General features: G+C 41.6%; 1 long non-coding RNA gene across 1 annotated transcript in view; it reads right to left on the bottom strand.

Annotated features, from left to right (window-relative positions):
• The window catches only part of LOC142098889 (uncharacterized), a 71,390-nt gene that overhangs the window by 17,754 nt on the left and 28,977 nt on the right, over positions 1-24,659 (bottom strand). Inside the window, exon 3 of the long non-coding RNA XR_012678448.1 lies at positions 5,366-5,457. This is a non-coding gene — a long non-coding RNA (uncharacterized LOC142098889). The remainder of the gene's footprint in view (positions 1-5,365; positions 5,458-24,659) is intronic.

Genomic DNA, 24,659 nt, shown 5'->3' with positions numbered 1-24,659 from the left:
CATTATGCCATGACAAGCTAAACTATGCACCTGGTCAATCTAGGCGAGATTTGTATAATTTAATATTACCCCAGTAGCTATTTAATTATACAATAAATACTGAGGCTGCAGACGAAACTTCATCTCTGGGACTTAACTTCCACCCTGCTGTATTTATTTAAAGACACCAACGCTAAAGGTTCAGCTGGCCGCCGCGGAATATAGAGGATATGCTCAATGATATTAAATTATTCCTGCAACACATAAAGTGGTCAAAAAACACTTGATCATTAGGACTTGCTGTTTTCTATGCGGCTGTTGCTTTTAAACACGGCCCCTGGGTATATGAAACTGAAAGTTCTGCAGACTTTAATTTAAAAAAAATAAAATAATGAATTGGAGCTAATATAATAGTCCTTTTCATTCAGTGAGGCCGGTCTCCCGTATTAGATACTAAACCAAGCAGATTGTTCCCTAGTCGTGACCTGGCTATGGAGTTTTAGGAATTGTGTATTTATGGAGAATGAAGCAAAAAGCCTTTTGTTGTTATGCATGCAGATAGTAATAATAATAATAATAATAATAATAATAATAATAATAATAATAATAATATTATGGAATTTTAAGAGAATATATGCATTTTGAAAAACTGTGTCTTTGTAAGAATAAGAAAAAAGAAACCTTGTATACCAGTGGTCAGGGAACAGGGGTAAATTACCCCAAATGAGGTAAAAATTCAATTCCTGGGAGTAATGCTGCCGATTCACATGCTGTCAGTTGGATTGTAGACCCCTTTAAATGTGAAATTGCTGTTGTACCAGAAGAGCCTCAAGGGTTGGCAGAGGCACTTCTTGAGCTTCAATGTAATAATGAAGCACGTATTGCATTTGAAAACAAAGCAGATCTGTCAACACCTACAAAGGCATTCAAAATTGCACATGAGGAGGCAGTCAAAAAGTTGCTGTCTTTTGCAACAACCTACCTTTGCGAACAAGGATTTTCCACTCTAACGAACATAAAAACAAAGCAGAGAAATCGTTTGGACGCTGAAGACTGTATCCAAATTGCTCTGACATCAAAATGCCCCAATATTGATGCTCTTGTATCAAAAATTAAGCAACATCATTTCTCCGAAACCTGAAGTTTTGAAGTTGAAGCTTTCAAAGACATTTTGAATAGATTCAATTAAATTTTGAATTCCAATAATTAATAATATATGATTTCCTTCCTTTCAAATCAAAGGGGTAACGTCGGCGTATCTATATATATTTTGGGGTAAAAGGTAGACAAGTTCCCTGACCCCTGCTGTATACTAATACAGTGACTCGACTTGAGAGTCCTCACTCACATCGCTCTATACTTTATATTAAATAGCCTACATGATATCTGCAGCCGAGTGCACACTTTCATGGGCCTGAAACGCTTCCCTTTACTACCGGCTACTGATTTAGATGCGGCCAGTATCAGTCCAAGTACAGAAACTCCGTACGCAGACTGAGCCCCTTACTCGGGTCTTCTTCCCTGCTTTTGCCATGATCTACACCAGTAATGGGCAACTGGGGGCCCTTGTACCACATTCGGCCTCCGAGCTTTCCCCTACGGCCCCCAGCTCCTTCCTGCTCTATTGTCAGATTTGTATGGTATACCTTATAACACTTGATATGTCATTACAGATAAATGTATTGTTTTATCTTATTACTGCAGTTAAGGATAATGTGCGTCTCTTCTGAATGTTAAATGTCTGCACCATGCAGCCCCTAAAGTGTATCAGGTGCCCATCGCTGAAATGCACCTTGCTCGTAGATCAGCACGAAACTCTACCCAAGCAGGAGACTTAAACAGACCTAGGAATGCTCTTATAGGTGATTAAACAAGCTGACAGGAAAGCACCTGCATATTCTGGGTACAATCTACAGTGTTTTCATCCAATTACCAGAAAACCGACCGGTTGGCCCAATATTGCTCTATTGTGTACACTTACACAATGACTGATAGTTGGTCCAAAGCACCAATTGGCAGTTCATTTGATTGGTCGATAAACCTAAAAATCTCTGTCCAATCACCTCCCGATCCTGCAGTGTGAATGCACTCACAATCACAATCTCCATAGAGTCTACAGGGTCATGGTCTTTTCAACCGATGACGGCAATTGACATGTCCCGGTGACTAAATGTAGAGCGTGCTGTAGATGGAATCATTTGTCTGTTCATTCTGAGACTGAGTATTTTGTTTCAGAATCACTGAAGCTAATGAACTTTGTAATGACACGTTGGTAGCTATAACAAGGGGATTAATCAGTGTGACAGGAATTAATGAATGAATGAATGAATATTGTGTTGTCATTCTATAAACGACTATAGCACCAGATGAGGAGCATAGATCTGAAGGTAAATCGTATAGTGCGTAGGCATGTATCGGCAGACTGATTGGAACTTCAGTCATTTGTAAAATCGGTAGTTATAACATATCTGTAGTGTGTACCCAGCTCATTGGCTCATTGCTGTTGTTGGACCTGTAATGATAAATGGGTGTCAGTGATTCCAAATGTCCCATCAGTCTATCAGTCATAAAAATTACATTGGGTCTGATGATGTGACATGGACCATTGCCTTCAGAGCCAGGCTGTCCTTAACAGGAGTCATTCATTCAGATGCCAATGGGGAGGAAACCAAATGGATTGTCTACATGATAGCATCTTGCTCTGACTCACATGGTAACACAATAACCTCTACAGAGGGTCCTGTTGGTGACACACTTGTATCGGGTGGGTCGTAGCTCTGTACTTGTTAGTATTTGAAATCTTCCCTGGCCTACATGACAAAAGAGGTTTTCACGGATACTGTGTCCTTGGTGGAAAGTCTTGTCTACAAGCTGGTATGGCTTCCTCTTTTATGCTGTCTTCCCAATGGAGCAGATACAAATTTTCTATGAATCCACGATGAGTTGGTCTACCTAACGCAACTACGGATAGTGAAGACCTTGCTACATTTTAACTTGTCAGAAGGCTTGATCTCGACTCCACCTTTCTGGATTGTCATTGGTCTCTTATCTTCAATCAACACTGCAGGTTTCCTACCCGGGCTTAGCGTGCACAATGGTACTAACATGGAAGGAACTGGGGTGGGTGGGTGGCAAACAGTGTAAAGCCATGAAGGCATTTTTACTGCAATTTATTACAAAAAACAATAAGAAGTAAAAACCAGAACACATTTCTGGAAGCTAGTTCTTACCACTGACTCTGCCTTGGCATTGTACATAGTGAGTGACTGCCCTGTTCAACTCTCTGTGTAATTGCTGTGGATGATAAATTGTCTTTGTAAAGGTCACTTGTTAAGCTGTCGACAAGGGAAGTAATGTATGATATGGAAAGGTCCATCAAACAAAACATTTATTCTTTTGTGATGCCGTGAGCCTGAAAGAGGGGACATTTCCTCTCACACATATTAATGGAAAGTCCATGAAGTTATGTGTAAATAGATATAAAGTATCTGTAATGGATTGTCCTTATAGATGACCATTCTCGTTACATCTAATATGCCAAGATAGATGTGGCTCAGTGGTGTGACCATGGGATCGATTCAAATCAGGGCACTATCTGTGTGGAGTTTTTAATGCTCTCCCCAGGTTTGAAAGGATTCTCTCAGGGTGCTCCAGTTTCCATTCACAGTCTAAAAACATACTGGTAGGATAATAGTCTTCTGGAAAAAATGCACCCTCGTGTGTGTAGTAGAGAATTTAGACTGTAAGCTCCACTGGGACAGGGACTGATGTGAATGACTAAGTATTGCCTGTACAGTGTTAAACAATGGTGCTATATAAATAAATGATAATAAATAAAATATGCACATTTATGTTGCATGAAGATTCCGCAAATCTTTTTTCATTCATTAGCTGTTGTGTGTCTTTTATTAGACATCTGTAAATCCCTTATGTTCTATATAATGGCTTCATCTCTGCCGAGAGTCCTGATGTCGTCTACTGAACCACTGTAGTCCACTAAAGCCATGTTTATCTAGTTGACTTGGATTGCAGACCACGGCCTTCTACCTTGACTTTGAACATGTATCTCCTGCTATTAGCTGAAACTGTTACAGATATCTATGCCAAGAGTCGTTTCTGCCAAGAAGCAAGGTGAGCTCTTTCTGTACAGTGGTATAGTGCAGAGGGCACCAGGGAGTGCATTCATTTTTTCAATAATAAGAAAACCTAAAAAGACTTAAATGTGTACTAGACTGGGTGTAACTATACAACATGGCCTTTAACTAGTCCAAATGACATCCCATTCCCCCTGTTGTCATCCGTTCTCCTTATGGTGGCGCAGTGGGAGACTGAAAAAAAGCTGCACTCAAATAGAGCCTGAGGTTTTTAGGAATAAAAATGAGCATATTATATGGACCATCTGGTTCTTTCCTGCCATCTAATTCTATGTTTCCAGGAGAGGTAATTGGTCAGTAAATAACGTGAACACCACTTGCTTGCTTCTGCATCAGTCTATGAGGAGCACATTTGTAAGGGCAAAGGGTATTTTTTGTGTATTTTTTCATTAATAATTTGTGACCTTGTGGAGATAGGCAGGAAGGGGTGGCTTAAAGAGGCATGTGGGCTCCTAATCCGACTTACTGGGTAGGTTCTGGTGTAGGATTCCATCCCAGCAGACTCAACTCCTTGACAGGTCTTTGAATGACAGTACAAATATACAGACTTAGAGACTTTGTGATATCTATGACTGGTTTTCATACCATTTTACAAAATAGCATTCTGATATAATCACCATCATAGTCTCAATATTGAGCCTTCACATAGAAATAAAACATTCTCCTGTAGTGTATGTAGTTTATTTTACCCTAACCTCATTTGGTGCCAGTTCCTTCCAAGCAGGTTTTTCTGATGGTTTCCAAGCTGCCAACCTACAAAGTCACTCTGACCCACTGTACAAGAGCAAATAAGGTTCTCACACGTGGGTCAACTATCCAGGTGGGCAACAAACAGTCCCCTTACTCCGTATCACACTGGACAATGGGGGCATCTTCATTCTATTTTGGTTCTAAAGTCATGGCCGCAAGTGATTGATCTTGAAACTATTACAGGAATAAACATTTACTTCCCATATCGAAGAAGAGAAACAGGGAGCCAGAAGCTACTCAACAGTCAACAATAGTAGTTGTTACAAGAAACTGGCAGCTAGTGGATGAATTCTAACCCAAACTTTAACTGAACTAAAGATAACCGTCTTCCAAAGGCGGCCTGAGCACCAAGGGTAATAGGAGGACAATCCACTTTGAAAGTCAACTTGTATATTTTCTGTCCTCTTTGTCTTACCACTTTTCTGGGACACTCTATAGAGCCTTAAAATTGAAGTATCTGGACAAGCGTTAATTCTAAGTACCTGGTGAGGTCGGAAAGTGACCAAACAACTAGTCTTTAGGCAGAAGACTTGTGCACCAAAATTGACCAGCAACCACGATGCTCTTTGAAGTCCTACAAAGAAAAAGTGCAAGAGTAAAAATTTAGAAAGTAATTAGCAAAAAATAATAACTTAATTGGTTTAAATAATAATTATAGTATTGTAGATTGCTGCAGACATAATATAAGGGGTAGTTTACTAAGTGCTAACATTGCACTATTAGTACTTTACTATGCAAAATATTAACATGGTGCATCCAAATATTCAAATATAGTAAGCAAGATGCCACATATGACTGTAAGCTGAAGGAGGTAGTTAGCAAGAGAGTTGTACCTGTGCAGCAGAATAGTGTTTTTTATGATAGAAACACTCAAAGTGCAAAAATACAGAGTGCAAATGCTGTTTGTGATGACATACACCTAGTTTTGCGCAAATGCACCCATTTTAGGGATAAGCACATGGATTGGTGACCAAAGATGGTCACATCTGTAGGTACAAAAGGTTGCACTGTCTGATGCGAGAGATTGAAAGGATTGGGAAGAGTGCTGATTAGACACGAGTGCACGCGGAATGAAATTATTTAAATTAGATCAAGGGGTTGAGAAAGCTCAAGTCAGGTGGAGTCCGCAATGTTGCGGCGGGCAGTCGCTGAGACTTAATCTCCCTATGAAAGTACTGAATTTACCCCCTACCTCTGAGGTGACTCATCCTAATTTTTCAACAAACTCATTTCCCACCTTCCATTTTGCAGAAAACGGCATTTCTATATGCACTACGACTAATGCCATAAACAAAAACACAAAAGTTAAAATAAGAAATTGAGGGCCCTAAAGTAGCCGCAGATTGGGCTGTAAAGCGACGCTGTGTTCCTTCGACCATGCCAAATTTTACTATTGGAAGGTAGGCGCAGATTGGTTTCTGAGGGCCCTTGAGATGTGCTTGCTGGACAAGTAGACGTACTCGCACAAATAAAGGGGTAATAAGTCTGCATTTTTTGCAGCTCAAATATGAGCCTCAGTGCTTTATATGGGTTGATTTAAAATAGAGATGGGCGGGCTCGGTTCCCCGAGATCCGAACCCGCCCGAACTTTGCCTATCCGAGTACTCTCCCGCCCCGTTCGGAATCGAAATCGAGGCAAAACGTCATTGTGACGTTGTCGGATCTCGGGGCTCGGTTCTCGCGATATTTGAAATGCATAAATACCCGCCTCCACAGCAATCCATCGCCATTTGACAGAGGGAGAGAGCAGGGTTAGGTCACAGGCTGTATCAGATCAGGGACAGAGCAATAATTGTATACCTTATTCTTTCAATTATTATTGCAATTCTGATACCAATTCTATTAGCAATTGTTAGAGCAGGAAGAGAGGAGGATAGAGGAGGATTTTTTTTTCTCAATATTTTGCACTACAAGTGCTTTGGGGTGTCCCATATTCCCCAGTGTGAAACACTAATTTTTCTGGCTGCCAAAAGTCATATTTAGCAATAGTATCTATACAATATTTTGCACTACAAGTGCTTTGGGCTGTCCCATATTCCCCAGTGTGAAACACTAATTTTTCTGGCTGCCAAAAGTCATATTTAGCAGCAGTATCTATACAATATTTTGCACATCAAGTGCTTTAGGGTGTCCCATATTCCCCAGTGTGAAACAATAATTTTTCTGGCTGCCAAAAGTCATATTTAGCAGCAGTATCTATACAATATTTTGCACGTCATGTGCTTTGGCCTCATTAAAATGGATTCAAAGCAGTCCACATATGAGCAGGATCAGCAAGCAGGTGCTGGCACCAGTCCTGATGGTAGTGTTCCCAGTACGTCATCTGGTAAAGCCTATGTAAAAGTACATAGTGAAAAAAAACACACAAAAAAAAATGTAACCGTGTTGAAGAGAAAAAGAGCTGTAACTCATGAAAAGTTAAATGGCGAGAAAAATAAAATTGCCAACATGCCATTCTACACACGCAGTGGCAAAGAAAGAATGAGGCCTTTGCCTTTCTCTATTAGTGGCAGATCAAGAAATGTTACTGAGCCTTCTTCTTTTTTTTCTATTTAACTACAAGTGGAGGAGGGGGGGTCATAGACAGCCACCAAACTACCTTGCTTCATTTATTTTTATATTGTTCAGTCTGTGCAGGCTGCTTTTTTTCTATTTAACTACAAGTGGAGGGGGCCCTATAGAGACTGACACCAAACTGCCTTTGTCCATTTCTATTTATATTCTACAGTCTATAACAGCTGAATAGTTTTCTATTTCACTACAAGTGGAGGGGGGTCTGATACAGACTGCCACCAAACTGCCTTTGTCCATTTCTATTTATATTCTACAGTCTATAACGGCTGAATAGTTTTCTATTTTACTACTAGTGGAGAGGGGTCTGATGCAGACAGATACCAAACTGACTTTGTCCATTTCTATTTAACGTACAGTCAATGCAGGCTGATTTTTTTCTATTTAACTACAAGTGGAGGGTGTAATATACACCCAAAGACGATGGTTACATTGCCAATAGTCAAAGATGGAGGGGGAAAACAACCGGGTTTCTCTGTACAATTTGCAGGCAAGTGTTAGAATTAAGGACGGCCTACTAGGGATTAAACAGTTTTTTATAATTTATTAGCTTTAGAATTATTTCACTTATCCAAGAAACTGGCGGAGCACTAAATCAAGTTATTTTAGACCCAAAAAATTGTATTTTTTTCAAAAATAGCAAAACAAAACCAAACAAAACCAAAACACGCAGGGGCGGTTTTGCCAAAACCAAAACCAAAACACGCAGGGGCGGTTTTGCCAAAACCAAAACCAAAACCAAAACACGAAGGTAATCCAGATCCAAAACCAAAACCAAAACATGGGGGTCAGTGACCATCTCTAATTTAAAATGAACTTGAACATATGAGATGATAGTGTTTGGCACATGTGTATGCAAAATTATTTGGAGGCACATGGAGCTGATGAAATATGATTTTGTTCCATTACTAAAGTACAAATGATAAAAACAAATAATACAAGAGACATTTATATGTGCACTGTGTTTGTTTCATATGATATATGTGGTAATTAGCAGTTTTTACAGAATAATCACTCTTTACATGAATTATTCTCAGACGTTCGCAGATGTTAAACCTCCTTACACGTCTTAATTGCATGTTTCAGGACCACTTCCATTAGGGGAGCTATAAATCCACTATGGCTACAAACTTCCTCACTATTTTGATTTATAGGCAGCTCTGGAAGTGTATTTAGCGTAAATTATAAAGTAGTTTTTAACCATTTTCAATGGCACTAGTTAGTATATGTTACAGAATCTGAAGAAAAAAACCCAGTGTACAATTAACATCCATGGAGCCGGAGTTAGGCCCCAACATTAGCAGGGTGTTTTCAGCCAATAAAGCAGCATTTAGCAATATGTTATTTTTCTGGGGCCTGGTAAATGGTTATTGGTCCCACAAGAGGCATGATATGACCTTTGAGGAGAGCTATTGCTCATAAAAACTGTTGTATGTTGCGTTGTCAATGACAACCAATCAGATTCTAGCTATCATTTTTGTAGTGCAGTTTAGAAAATGAAAGAAAACATGTAATTGGTTTCAATGATCAGAAGACCTAGCCAGACAATCATGGACTACGTGTTATGTGACTTCACTGCACTCACTCTGTGACATCACACACTAACCTACTACATAGACTGTGTGACTGCGCTCACTGTGACATCACCATCCAATCACACACTGACCTGCTACATAGACTGTGTGACTGCGCTCACTGTGTGACATCACCATCCAATCACACACTAACCTGCTACATAGACTGTGTGACTGCGCTCACTGTGTGACATCACCACCCAATCACACACTAACCTGCTACATAGACTGTGTGACTGCGCTCACTGTGTGACATCACCACCCAATCACACACTAACCTGCTACATAGACTGTGTGACTGCGCTGTGACATCATCATCCAATCACACACTAACCTGCTACATAGACTGTGTGACTGCGCTGTGACATCACCATCCAATCACACACTAACCTGCTACATAGACTGTGTGACTGCGCTGCGACATCACCATCCAATCACACACTAACCTGCTACATAGACTGTGTGACTGCGCTGTGACATCACCATCCAATCACACACTAACCTGCTACATAGACTGTGTGACTGCGCTGTGACATCACCATCCAATCACACACTAACCTGCTACATAGACTGTGTGACTGCGCTGTGACATCCCCATCCAATCACACACTGACCTGCTACATAGACTGTGTGACTGCGCTCACTGTGTGACATCACCATCCAATCACACACTAACCTGCTACATAGACTGTGTGACTGCGCTCACTGTGACATCACCATCCAATCACACACTAACCTGCTACATAGACTGTGTGACTGCGCTCACTGTGTGACATCACCACCCAATCACACACTAACCTGCTACATAGACTGTGTGACTGCGCTGTGACATCACCACCCAATCACACACTGACCTGCTACATAGACTGTGTGACTGCGCTGTGACATCACCATCCAATCACACACTAACCTGCTACATAGACTGTGTGACTGCGCTCACTGTGTGACATCACCACCCAATCACACACTAACCTGCTACATAGACTGTGTGACTGCGCTCACTGTGTGACATCACCACCCAATCACACACTAACCTGCTACATAGACTGTGTGACTGCGCTGTGACATCACCACCCAATCACACACTAACCTGCTACATAGACTGTGTGACTGCGCTCACTGTGTGACATCACCACCCAATCACACACTAATCTGCTACATAGACCGTGTGACTGCGCTGTGACATCACCATCCAATTACACACTAACCTGCTACATAGACTGTGTGACTGCGCTCACTGTGACATCACCATCCAATCACACACTAACCTGCTACATAGACCGTGTGACTGCGCTCACTGTGACATCACATAATTAGGAATGAAGAAGAATCCCAGGCCACCATTTGCCCCCCATTGTATTACATCATACCAAACCTAGGAGCCAACTTTTTAAAATGATTGGCTGTGCTGACATTACCCTCCTACTAACTGATATATTTCATGTACAGACATAGTTGTTGTGGCAGCACAAATATTGGGGCTGATCGGAACCTACAGACCTATCTCCTATGCTCCCAACATACAGGAACAGAGAGGTATGGGAAGGGGCGTGGCAACACCTCACAAAGGCGTGCCCTAATCACATTGAGGGTGTCCAGTGCTTCAGCCTAATAACACTCCTCCGCCACCGCTGCTGGTACATACCTCCCAACATAAGGAAAAGCAAAATTGAGTTACAATGCTGCCCCTGAGGGCTAGAGCTCAGGTTGTGGGAAATCCCCTGGTTATCATCACCATTTATTTATATAGCACCACTGATTCCGCAGCGCTGTACAGAGAACTCACTCACATCAGTCCCTGCCGCATTGGAGCTTACAGTCTAAATTCCCTAACATACAGACAGACAGACAGACCAACAGACACAGACTAGGGTCAATTTGATAGCAGCCAATTAACCTACTAGTATGTTTTTGGAGTGTGGGAGGAAACCGGAGCACCCGGAGGAAACCCACGCAAACACGGGGAGAACATACAAACTCCACACAGATAAGGCCATGGTCAGGAATTGAACTCATGACCCCAGTGCTGTGAGGCAGAAGTGCTAACCACTGCGCCACCGTGGTTATAAGCAAATTCAGGAGGACACCCCTTTTTTGTCCCCCGAGTTTGGCAGCATTAGGGTTCTTTAAGCTTTTCTTTGGGGGAGGGGGTGTAGGTGTGAATACTTTTTTAAAAAAAACAAAACAAATGTATCTTTTTTTTAATACACAAAAAGATCTGTGCTGGACGTTCTTCATCTTCCAGACAAATCTTACGCCATGGGGCAAGCAGCCGCAACAGAGGGGTGTCTGTTGCTAGTCCCCACTCAAACTAGTACGTAAATAGCGTCAACATACCCTCACTGTGCTGTGGCTACACCTGCCTGCCTCTCTAAGCATAGAGAGGTGCAACGGGGAGATAGAAGTTTTGCTACTGTGCATTTGGAAAAAGTGTTTTTTGTGCTTACAATTCGGTCTCCACATGACCCAATTGTGTAGATGTCAGGTACACTATGGATAATATTTCTTCTGTAATATTTCTCCCGATGGCTAACAACCATCTGAAGCTGGCGTTAGCCATTCAATCCTGGAGAGAGCGTCGCAGGAGAGGGATCTTCAGCTCCGCCTCCGACAGCTTCCTGCTCTCCCCTGCGTTACTAACGGAAATGACCTCTGCATGTGAGCAGTAAAAGTCCGGGTCAGAGCCCTAAGTTTTCAATCAAACTGAGTTATTACCACAACATGACTTTAATAGTAAATTGCTCCGTTAAGTCATCAGTCAATGCTGTGATGATGCGTAACAGGGTGATTTATGGTACATAGGACTCTATGCACTTCAGACATTTTGCCTAGTATTTCTACACTACCAGTGTGAACCTCCCCACAGTTCAGTGCTGTCAAAGTTGCTTAATTAATTTTAAATACATGTGACATTTATCCTCCACAGTCACATACACTCTTGTACAGTTCTGTCTGCTCTGTCAGAACCCACAGTGCAGCTGTGCGGTGCTAGCGCAGTCAGGCTATTTACCCCGATGTAACGCCTTCAGCCGCCCTCTGTTTATTAATGAGAAGCCACGCTGAGCTCTGAATTACACCATTAAATTGAGTACTTTGCATTATACAAAGAGATATTGCACTACGACATGTTTTTGCTGGACATCAAATCTGACTTTCTACATTACAGTCAAATAGATTGGGCTCACGTGTGAGAATATGTCCCCATTATGTCAGGTCTACCGACCTGTTTGTTAGCATTCTAATTACTCCTAGTCAATACATATTAACCAAGATGCAATTATCCTTAATTTAGGTTTAAAGATTTTATGGGAACCTTTAATTTAGTTTTACATTGGTTGGACATTGAGTTCAGTTTTTAGTAATTTAACCTTAATTAACTGTTACAAGTTAAGTAGCGCACTTTACTTGTGGGAATCGTGGCGGCTCAGTGGTTAGCATTGCGGCCTCACAGTGATGGGGTCATGGGTTAAATTTCTACCAGTGTGCCATGTGTGTGGTTTATATATTCGCCCTATGTTTGTATGGTTGTGCTCCTGTTTCCTCCTGTGGGGTGCAAAGGGAAATCTATGGCGTAGCGGTATCGGGAAGGAGGAGGCCGCTAGTAAGCCGCAATCCCGGAAGCTAATTAAATATGCCCCTATGAAGCCAATTAAATCATCATTTTTTCTCATGGTGTAGAGGAGGCTGTTGTTTACTGTTGTACATTATATTACATGTCAGAACAACCCCGTTACGTGTCAAAAAACCATGTTTATCAGTTAAAAGTTGCTCACTGCTGCTGCCATATTTCTCTGAAAATTTATATCCTAGTCACTGACTTGGATCAATAGATTGTTGCATTGCTAGCAGCAATGTATGCTATAGTTATGTCATAACAGATTTTGTTTGTACCTACTACCTCTGTATATGTAAAAAAAAAAAAATTAAATAGATAACAGCATAGTATTTCTGTTATCCTACAATTTCCTTTACTCTCAGTATATATAGCTCTGTGTTAATTACCTTCAACCATGTCATCAGGTCAGCTGACCGAAGAAGCTAAAATTGTAGAACTGTTGTGAGTCCGAATAAGTCACCACTCCCCAGCTATCAAGAACTGGCCCTTAAACATGTATAACTGTGTATGAATGATGTATGAATAGAATAAATAAATATATTTTATTCAGTAGTTATTCAACCTGTGTCAGAGGAAATCATGAAAATATTACTTTTAGGGTTAGATGGCGTCCAGAGTAGAGAGACTACCTGGTTATCAGTTTCAGGACAAAAAGCTAAAATAGAGATGCTGCAGCAATCCATCTGAAATGCCCCAGCAATCCCTACACTGGCTCTCTGTGTCCTCCAGTATCCAATTTAAGTTACTCACCATTTCCTACAGAGCCCTCATCACCACAACCCATCCTTACATCTAAAACCTCATCTCAAAATACTTTTCCTATTGCCCTCTTAGATTTACCTCTGACCTGTACCTCCCATGGTCACTTATAACCACCTCTCACTCCCGCCTGCAAGACCTTCTCCCGTGCTGCTCCCCATTAATGGAATTCCCTACCTCGCCCAGTCTTCAAATCTTTAGCGCTCTATGAAGACCTAACTCTTTATCTTACTCCCACTTATACTACTCACACTAATGCACCCTCACACCTGCCCAATTTTTACTATGAACCACACTCGCTCCCTTGTCTCACCTTTGACCTCTCCCACCTAGAATGTAAGATCCTTAATGAGCAGGGTCCTCCCTACCCTTTATTTTCATGTCTGCATTTATTCTGTCTGCCTTGTATGTCCCTGTTTTACGTATGTCCTGTTTTCCCTACTGTATGGTGCGGGTTGGGTACTACTCTGACATGGAGAAGGCCTACAAAGAGATCTCCGATGGGAGCACGATGCTGACAGCAAGTGATTTCGATTGGAGAAGTGTTCGGCACCGCAGGGTGCCGTCATCGCGACGTCTATCAATAGAAATTTAAAGCGGCAATGTGGGGCTAAGTGTTTAAGCACTTAACCTTACGGGTCCCCACATGACGTCAGCCTGCAGTGCCGAACACTTCTCCAATCGGAATCACTTGCTGTCAGCATGGTGCTCCCATCGGAGATCTCCAGCGTCGGGTTGAAGGTAACTCTGTTTATTTTACAATCGGGTTTTCTTATAATTTCGGATTTTCTTTGTAGGGCTTCTTCATGTCGGAATAGTGGTAATCATAAAAACGATTACCACCGGTATGGCACTGCGAAGTACTGTGGCGCCTTACAAATCTACGAAAATAATAGTAATAATAAAGTCACTGTGTTGTAATCGAACAACATGTACAAATCTCTATAGATTCATCCTTCTACTAATCTCTGACTCTCCGCCCCCCTTCTACAGTACTGTCGGAAAGAGAAGCTCCCCCTATTAACATTTTTTCCAATCGTCACCTTTGTGCAATGCAATGATATATATATATATATATGGCACAGTGTAACTTGAATGTTTAGACCAGATATGCGTTTTAACTTGGAAACACACAGTCTATGAAATATATTAATGTATCTCATTGAGATTGAATTCTTAAAGATTTGAAAGCTCGGCTCCCTTCAGTCGTTCTGCTCTGATTAGTTTATACTAAAGTATATAGCTTTGCATCGCCCATAAAGCCTTGTAAATGGTACAACTGGAACGCACACACAAGCCACGTTACAATTATAGATTCTCTGTGTGCACGGCAATAAGGATGGCGTCCTCTAAGGAAATGAAACCATATGGATGAGAGCATTGGGTGCAGCGAGCCCTAGGGTGCCTTAAGCCAGTTCACTTGAAATCTAGAGTCTGTCCTGTCCTATCACCCAGCAGCAATAGAACGATCGTTCCCCGCGGGTGCGGCATCCTGCCAGTAGCAGGTGTTGGTCTCTCCTCTGGGATATAAGCAGCAGACATGAGTACTGATGTGTGCCCGAGACAAGATGTTTCAAATCTGCTCTCATTGCGACAGTGCGAGCATCTGGGACGGGGCTGTGAGTCACCCTTCTGTAACCACTAAAACCAGTTGCCTTCTTTCTTCATAATAATGAATTAAAATATCACTTCAAATTGAGCCTGGTTTCATGAGGCAAAGGAAAATAACAACAAGAAGACATAGAAGGAGCATATGTTATCAGCTGGATTGTCTATAAAATTAATAGGATTGTTGTAATTACAGGAAGGTTGGAAGCTGAGCTACTTTTTCCCCCCAGTCTGATTCATTTTTTTCGTCCCTGTTTGAAAACACCACCAGGAAAACGCTGATTGTACAAATGAGCAATTATGAGCCACAAAGCACAAAGCAAATATGGGCCATTTAAATCTGATGTGCAAATCTGTCTAACGATGTATGTTTATCGTTAATAGTATCTTTAATAGTCGTGTTTGATGGCTTCATTTAAAAACAAATGACATATTGGGAGTGTCTTAGTTTCTTTTATTTATTCTTTTTATTTATGACAACAGTGAGTACAACGAAACAAATACCAAACACAGAACACTAAGGGCCTGATTCATGTACGAACGCAGCTTACATGTAAGTCCTGTGTTTATAAAGCGCATGTCATTTGTGCTTAGTGCCGCCCGTATTCAAATCCAAGTGGATCTCAAGTTACGTTTCCATCCGAATCTGGCTATAAGGACACTCTGGCTATATGATACTTTCCGTATGTAGACCGAACATACTTGCCAATTTTTCCTCCTTTGTTTCAGGGAGATCCCGAGGGACGTGGGCGTGCGGTGGCGGGGTTTGACAAATCAAATCATTTTGGCACTGCCCCTAAACGATTGTCACAATTTTGGCCAATTGCAACAGGGGGCGGGGTTAAGATGACGCGATATTTGCGTCATTAAGCCCCGCCACTTATCTATTGCGGGGCCCAGAACCGGGAGGTTGCCCTGCTCTCCCAGAAATACGGGAGTCTCCCGGACATTCCGGGAGAGTAGGCAATTATGCGTTAAAGAAAAGCAGCTAATGAATCTCTAGAGACTGAAGTGTCTTTTACATTTCTGTCTCCATTACTGAAGTCATGTTGTCTTACCTGTCAGTCTTTGATTAAATCTAGGTCTCCATGAAAATGGCCACCTCCATAGGCCTCAATACATGGACATAGGACACAATTTCTGAACTGTGTCATCATGCCACAGATGGCGAAGCCAACCACGTCTTGTACTGGCTCAGCATCAGGGAGAATGCCAGACTCTTCAGGGAGTGAGGGAGATCACCCCTAGTTCAGGGAGTCTCCCTGACATTCAGGGAGAGTTGGCAAGTATGATGTAGACACACAGACATGGCCATCTTAACAACATTATGGGCCCCCAGGCAGTGCACTGGGGCCCCTACCTACACAGTTACTCACTGAAATAAAAATGTAAATTATCGATAAAATTAAGTTTCTATTTATTGTTACCTGCGAAAAGTAATAAATGGCCAACATACCTATAACACCACTCCACATAGCACTGAACCTAACTAAATGCCCCTTGCATGCCCATCACATCTCTCCATATGCCCCTTGCATGCCCATCACATCTCTCCATATGCCCCTTCATGTCTCCCTTATTTCACACACACTGTGCCCTCCATTATGCTCCTGTTTGTCCCCATTCATCATGCTTCTGCCCCCACGCCCCGTTTCAGATACTGTGCCCTTTATTATTCTCCTCTTTGTCCCCCTTCACTTACCTTTCTATCGCCTTCTTCTCTTCTTTGTTCTTCTTTTCTCTTTTCTTTCTTCCTCGTTTGCTTCTCCGTCGCGTTGTGGCTCCTCCATGCTGCGCTCCTCACTGAAAATGACGTTATCACACCTCCGACATTCAGTGTGAGCGCAGCACGCAGGAGGGGAGCGGGGGGGACCCGGATCACCACCGCACGGCCACAAAAAAGTAAGTTTTTTTCTTTTTTTTCTCTTTAATACTTCAGAGCTCTGCCTATGGGGCCCCCATACCCGAGGGGCCCCTGGGCAGTTGCCCAGCATTCCCAATAGGAAGACGGCCCTGCACACAGAGCAGACTGCAGTATCTACAAAAGTTTATGTGCAATAAAAGGTCACATCTGAACACATAACACTTTTACTTGATCATAAATTAAAATAACTGTTATCAGTAGAATCATGAATCATTTATATAAATATTTATTTTCATATATAAATCTAATACTTATTAATCACATAAATAAAGATGATTTCAGTGAGTACTGTTACGCTCATTATAAAGTATAAATGTGACTCAGCCTAGTGTCATTTTAGGAGAGGGAAGGAAAGCTCCGACTGAATGTCGGGGGTGCTCATAAAGAGTAGGAGTCTTGATGCCACATTTTTTACGCTTTCCACAATGCGCATTTCAAGCCTGACCCGTAATGCTGCAAATGGTATTTACAGGGGCATATCCAAAATCCAGACAGAACGCAACCTGCGGGTATGATCTCTAATATGCGCGGGGTGACCAATTGGTGTATTGGTACAGATAGGATTGTATTGCTGACCTACATGTTTTGCGGTCTGTACATGACATATGCTGTCAGCAGACTTTTGTTATCTCCAATTGTCACAGATATTTACTTTACTTCCAACATCAAAAGCGCATACAGTAATCACCCACTGTGTGACAGACCGCAGCTCCGTCATTACTGTACAGAGTGACTCCTTTACCTCTATAGAATAAAAGCCTCTAACAAGGATATTTGTTGAAAAGGGGCATTTAATTAAATATAATATATTTGAAAATGTTGGGCCTGATTATTTAAGGCACGTAGTCTGAGCGCAAACCCGCGTTCAGTATTATACGCACGTATTTAGTTTTTGCGTACTCCTGAATTCACCAAGGCGCGGAACACTGCCATGACTACTGATCAGGACTTAGACTAGCTCTGTAGCTGGTGCACGATATACGAGATAAAAGTAAGTAACGTTGAGGTGCGCAGAGCTTGATTCAGACGTGGCTGCGTACGCTCGAGTTTGGCACGACCCTACTGTAAATTGACTATGGCAAAACGCACCTTTTTCCGCCCAGTTCACTCCCCAAAATCGTACGCTGTAGTAAGTGTAGTCTGCAAGGAACAGGGCTGCGTTTGCCTATTCATTTGACCGAATATCAAACAATAAAAATAAACAACTTCTGCTTGTAATCACTGTACTTTCATGGGATGTAATGTTTCTATGTGCGTCTGTAATCTATAAATACCGATGGTGCCCTGAACCAATATGAGAACATTGCCTATCAATGTACTAGTAAATAGTGACATCGCCGTTGAACTCACTGGATATAGTCACTATTTAGGCTCAACTAACCCTCATGTAATTATCTAAGTCCAGGAGCGGCGCACCGTGCGCTTACTGAGCAAGGTGACCTAGGGTCTATTTATAAAAGTTCCTGCATGCACGCTGGAGCTTCGTCTGAGGATCCTGGCGAATGCCATAGCCTTTATCGCATACTTGCCAACTCTCCCGGAATGTCCGGGAGATTCCCGCATTTCGGGTGAGTCTCACGGACTCCCGAGAGAGTATGGCAATCTCCCGAATCTGCCCACTTCCTAGTGAAGTGGGCAGAATTTGGTCCAAAATGCCGCGACTCTCCGGGAATCGCAGCATTTGGCCCCACCCCCTGGTGTAGAATGACGTCATTACGTCATTCTACACCGGGGCGGGGCCAAAATGATGCAATTTTGCCCCCCCCTCACGCCCACCTCCCCCAGCTGGCTCCCAGAAGCTGACTTCAGAAAGATGGTAAGTATGCTTTATCGACTCTTTGTTAAATTGGGAGAAGACCTAAATCCAGAGAAAAATAGAATTTCTCTCTATAATAAATAGAGCTCGTAATCTGCCCTGTCCTCTTTAATAGAGGTAGATAGAAGCGATCTAGCCAGCTCATAGAGCAATGCAACTTGCAACGGCAACCGTCTTCAGGCGCTAAGAGGGGTCTCGGGGAAAGAGCCCACTTATTTTCTACATCGTCACAGGTCAGAAAAAGAGGGTTTCTCCAAAAAGTGGAGAACTCCTTTAAGCACAACCAGAAAGCGAGGAATATAAAAGGCACTTATATAAAATGTGTTTCCTCTCCATGATAGTTTTACCCCGGCTTATTCCATAATACGTTAGAGAGAAGAGTGAGCAATTTGGTCATGGCTAACTAGATAACCCTTGTTTTACGCTTCATTGACTGAACAGCAAATTCAGACTCTGCTCGTTCTTGATGCGTGTTGCACAATTTATAAGCGGAATCTGCAAAGAAGCCATGTAAACGTAGCTTAACCTTTTATCAGACAGAATCGCTCATGCTGACTGGTGGCTCCAAGGCTGTTTATAATATCCACATTCATGTCCTCTTATTTTTTAATGTTCTACAACCGGTGTCTTTATCTTATGCTTTCATGTTTACCGAATACTTTTTCAAATCCTTGTCCTAGTCATTAATTCATTTAGTTGCATTTTGTGTTGCTTTCCAGCAACAGAATCGAGATACTAAAATGGAAAAAAAAAAGCAAAAAGCAAAAAACGGAAAAAAGATCTTTAATCAGGAAAGTATAATAAAGTACACATTTGGGTTTTTTTTTCCAGGATTTATAATTAAATTGAAAAAAAAAAAAATCAACATCAATGAAAAAAAAAATCCCCAGGAAACACAAACATTTGTATGTAAAGAAAAATCAGACATGTAAAAATATGAAAAAATAGAACAGCCGATTACTGGAGGTAATATGATTCCTTAAGATTAAATAGATGATGGTCCATTGACTCCGGGACACTATCTGCTTACTGCTCGGTGAAAATCACTGGAATGAATTAAAGGTAAAATATAACCAAACAAAAGATAAAGCTGAATCCATAAGAGCAACACTGTGTAATGAAACGATCTCTCCTGAATAGGAAAAGTTTCACTTTCGGCTGTAATCTCAATGCATATTGGTGCAGCTCGGAAGACTGTCTCCGTTGTGTGTAATTTTTATTTCACGTTACATCCACCAATTGTTCATAAGATGATATGCAAATTATGTAAAATTATTTTTAAAATGTGTTAAATTATTATTTTTCTTGTTATATTAGGCATATAGTAAAGCAGCAATCCCACGTAGTCTTTTTTAGAAATAGAAAATTAAATACCTTTTGCTTGTCATATTTCGTAGCTATTCTTCTTCTCCTATATCATTATCTCCTTTTCAAAAGCTCTCTGGCAACTAAAAATGACTGCCAGATACAGACAGTCTGCTGCACAGTCACAGACTCACAGCTCTCAGCAGGTCTTTGGATGGCAGAGGGGGAAGAAGGAGGATGTAAATGAGTTCTCTTTACAGCGTTGCGGAATTAATGGCGCTATATAAATAGCTGCTGCTGCTGATGTCACAGTGCAGACAGAGATCAGAGGGGTGTTCCTAAGCCTCTCTGCTCACTCCATTGTGTGCCATGTGACTCTGGTTGCCATGGTAGTCCAGAATCATAAATCATTAGTATTAGTATAATATAAATTGTTTGGTCATTACCATTTAGGTAATCTTTCAGACAATTCACTTTGTTTTAATAATGTCTTGTTATTAATGTATTAATTTTGTTTTAAATTAACTAAGATTATTGTTTATAAACATTAGGATGTATATGGAGAACTGTTTGGTATTATGTAGATCAGTTTATATATTTATTTATTCAATTTATCTATATCTCCTAATCATGATATATCCCCATCGATTCTAGATGTAATTTGATTTAAAGTCATGATTCATAATGTAAACCAATAACTCATAGGCAATTCAAATTACGAACTAATAAGTCACCCGCACACTTATTATGAATGAATATGGAAATATCCATTTTAGCTATTTTTTGTTTCTTGAACATAGTAGTGTCTGTGCAGGCTGAAAGAACTGATAAGTGCCCTCTATCTAGAAATTAACAAAGAAGGGCGTGTTCAGCATATGCCAAGTTGAGAAGGTAAATATTGATGGAAAGGATGAAAGTAAGGGATTACTACATTTTTATATTAGAAGAACATTTAAATTAAAAGGTAACTCAACTGAGAAATAAAGTCATTATGCTGGGTACTACAACTTACCTGTACTGGAATAACCCCTGATACTTGCTTGAAATCACCTGTTGAAAACTCAGACACATACATGCAATGACAGGTTGTGAATAACTGACCTTCCTTAGCAAAAGCTAAAATCATTAACACAATCAGTGTGGTCCACAGTTTCTTTTGATGGTCACAGTTGTTGCTAAGGAAGGTCAGTTATTCACAACCTACCAGGCAGATGACATAAAGAGTCTGTTTGTGAGTTTTCTACAGACCATTGCCTGTATCACATCTTATTGCAAGTATCATTAGTCTTATTGCAAGTTTCAGGGTTTTGTAGTACCCAGTATAATGATTTTTAATTTTTTAGTGGAGTTAGTAGAGTCACGTTAGATGACGCATCCTCTTTAATATCTTCAAAAGTGCACATTGTGTTCTCCTACTATACTATATCATATATTTCAAAGTATGGGGTTATAATGCATTATGTAACTCGATGACAGTCAGACCACCCATCATTTCAGCGGTCATAAATTTGAAAAATAATACATAATAGACTATATATATTGAAAATATTTTCTATATATCATATCTCATATACAACCTGACTATTATTATTTTCTTTGTGTGTTCAATTTCCTATTTGGAAAAAAAAGTATCCCTAAATGCTGAATACAAAAAAAAAAATTTGGCTCAAGTTCAGTATCTGGCTTCAGAACATTTGTTTTTTGATATTTGAGATATGTACAACATGTTCACAGTGAATTCTCCAACAGAAAACACTGGAGTTCAGACCAAGTCAATTAATTCACAGATTGAATGGATACAAGCCCAGAATCTCGTGCCTTTTGGAGGCCTCTTTGAATCCTCTGCCAAGAGATATGTGTTTATAAATTCAGCAGACGTAACTATTGGGTACTTCTGACTCTTGTAACCTCATGTGATCTTTTATTGTTATGGCTGATCATAGATAATTAAGTTCCATTTTTCGTCAAGGCCAGGAGACAATTTTAGTCTGGCCATTTCTTTCGATATAATCTTATGACAGCTTCCTCCTACTGACTTTTATGTTTGTTTTTACTTGTTAACAAGTCATTTAGAAATGTTACACACATTTACATTTGACTTTGCCATTGAACGGTTTCAAAAACAATTATCCTGTTAAACCAATAGAAAGGAACAATTAAACTAATGTAGATGAATAGTAAAGGTCATTTAGGAAAACGCAAAGTTCAGCGAATATGTCATTTTCATCATCATTATCATCAGCAGCAGCAGCAGCTATTTATATAGCGCAGAAGAGCTGTACAGAGACTCATTCACATCAGTCCCTGCCCCATTGGAACTTACAGTCTAAATTCCCTAACATACACACAGGCAGACAGAGAGACTAGGATCAATTTGATAGCAGCCAATGAACCTACTAGTATGTTTTGGAGTGTGGGAAGAAACCAGAGCACCCGGAGGAAACCCACGCAAACACGGGGAGAACATACAAACTCCACACAGATAAGGCCATGGTCGGGAATTGAACTCACGACCCCAGTGCTGTAAGGCAGAAGTGCTAGTGCTACTGGTTATGATTGGTAAGCAAGTGTCCCCCCCACAACAATGCACAGATTTCTACATCTGCATCCACCATTCTGCATCCAACTATAGGACACCTCTGAGCTATCTCTAAATACATGCGAACTCATGACCCCAGTGCTGTGAGGACTCCTATGGCACCCTGTCTGTGTGTTGCTGGGGACCGACTGGGCTTGCCCTGCCACCGCCCCCTTTCTTTCCTCCAAAATATGAACTCTAACCGCAGTAGGCGGGGCTTTTGCTGCTGCCACCACTAGGTTCCTTAACAGCACCTAGAACCTTCTGGGTAACCCTCACTGCTAGTGTACCCCCTTGCTGGGTACCTGGGCTGGTAAACTTGACCTCTTGCTTTCAGATCAGGGTTGCTGTGGATGGTTCCCCCTGGCCTATCACGTTGGCCAGATCTACAGAGTAGCAAGCAAAGCGTTGGCACTGGAATACTGGGTCTCAACCTCAGAACAGCCGGATAATGGATTAGATTGGGTCTAAGCTCTAGGTCACAGGTAAGTAGGCGCCAAAGCAGGTTCCTTGAAGCAGTGATGTTTATTAGCTTAAGTGTCCTAATAAGGACAGTTACATACACCAGTTTAAGGTACTAGTGATATCCAGTAGTACAGATAGCATTTTGTACTTTTGCACAAATGCGCCCGTTTTAACGAAGAGGCAGAGTCAACATTGGTCTGCAAAACTTAGCTGCTTTTGAAGAGTGGAGCTGAGCACTCTGGGATTTCCATTCTGAGAGTGTTATTGCAGACGCCAAACACAGAATGATGCCCTACAGCTGTCTTCATGGAGTCCTCACCTATAGCAGCTGCCATTACCATAGACAGCAATATGCACACCGGTACTTCAATGCCCCCAGGGCTTAACTCTAAGTAATAGGGACTTCGTTATGTGTTGGCTGAGAGCAATTGGAATAGCAAGAGAGTCAGGCGTGGACTAGAATGATAGGAAGAGAGAGTATGCCAGAGAACAAGGACAAAGGTCAGTGCAGGCAGCAGTCAGAGATACATCTAGAGAACAAGGCCAAAGATCAGTGCAGGCAACAGTCAGATGAATCCAGAGAACAAGGCCAAAGGTCAGTGCAGGCATCAGTCAGAGATGAATCCAGAGAACAAGGCCAAAGGTCAGTGCAGGCAACAGTCAGAGATGAATCCAGAGAACAAGGCCAAAGGTCAGGGCAGGCAGCAGTCAGAAATAAATCCAGAGAACAAGGCCAAAGGTCAGTGTAGGCAGCAGTCAGAGATGAATCCAGAGAACAAGGCCAAAGGTCAGTGCAGGCAGCAGGCAGAGATGAATCCAGAGAACAAGGCCAAAGGTCAGTGCAGGCAGCAGGCAGAGATGGATCCAGAGAACAAGGCCAAAGGTCAGTGCAGGCATCAGTCAGAGATGAATCCAGAGAACAAGGCCAAAGGTCAGTGCAGGCAACAGTCAGAGATGAATCCAGAGAACAAGGCCAAAGGTCAGGGCAGGCAGCAGTCAGAGATAAATCCAGAGAACAAGGCCAAAGGTCAGTGTAGGCAGCAGTCAGAGATGAATCCAGAGAACAAGGCCAAAGGTCAGTGCAGGCAGCAAGCAGAGATGAATCCAGAGAACAAGGCCAAAGGTCAGTGCAGGCAGCAGGCAGAGATGGATCCAGAGAACAAGGCCAAAGGTCAGTGCAGGCAGCAGGCAGAGATGAATCCAGTAAACAAGGTCTTAGGTCAGGACAGGCAGCAAACAAAGTGTAGTTCTAAACCAAAGCCACAAATCATTACCCAACAGGACAAAGAAATATTCAGTACAATAGTAGGAACAGCAGCAAGGGATTACTATCAACAGCAGGGAGGCACTGAGGACCAGCGAGCCAATCAAGCGAGTTCTCAGAAGTGAGCACCCAATTCATCAGAGGCAATGCGGTCATGTGATCGCCGGACACAAGGTGACTCTGCAGCTAGGTTGCTTAGTAACTCACCACCGGGTAAAAGAAAGCAGCGGCTCCAGAGAATGTCAGTATGGATTAGGATACACCTATTTATATACCCAGATAAAAAAATTAGATTT

The sequence above is a fragment of the Mixophyes fleayi genome, chromosome 8 (assembly GCF_038048845.1).
Source record: "Mixophyes fleayi isolate aMixFle1 chromosome 8, aMixFle1.hap1, whole genome shotgun sequence".
Lineage (NCBI taxonomy): Eukaryota > Metazoa > Chordata > Amphibia > Anura > Limnodynastidae > Mixophyes > Mixophyes fleayi.
Note: the sequence above shows the minus strand (reverse complement) of the source record. Positions and strands in the feature narration are given on the sequence as shown.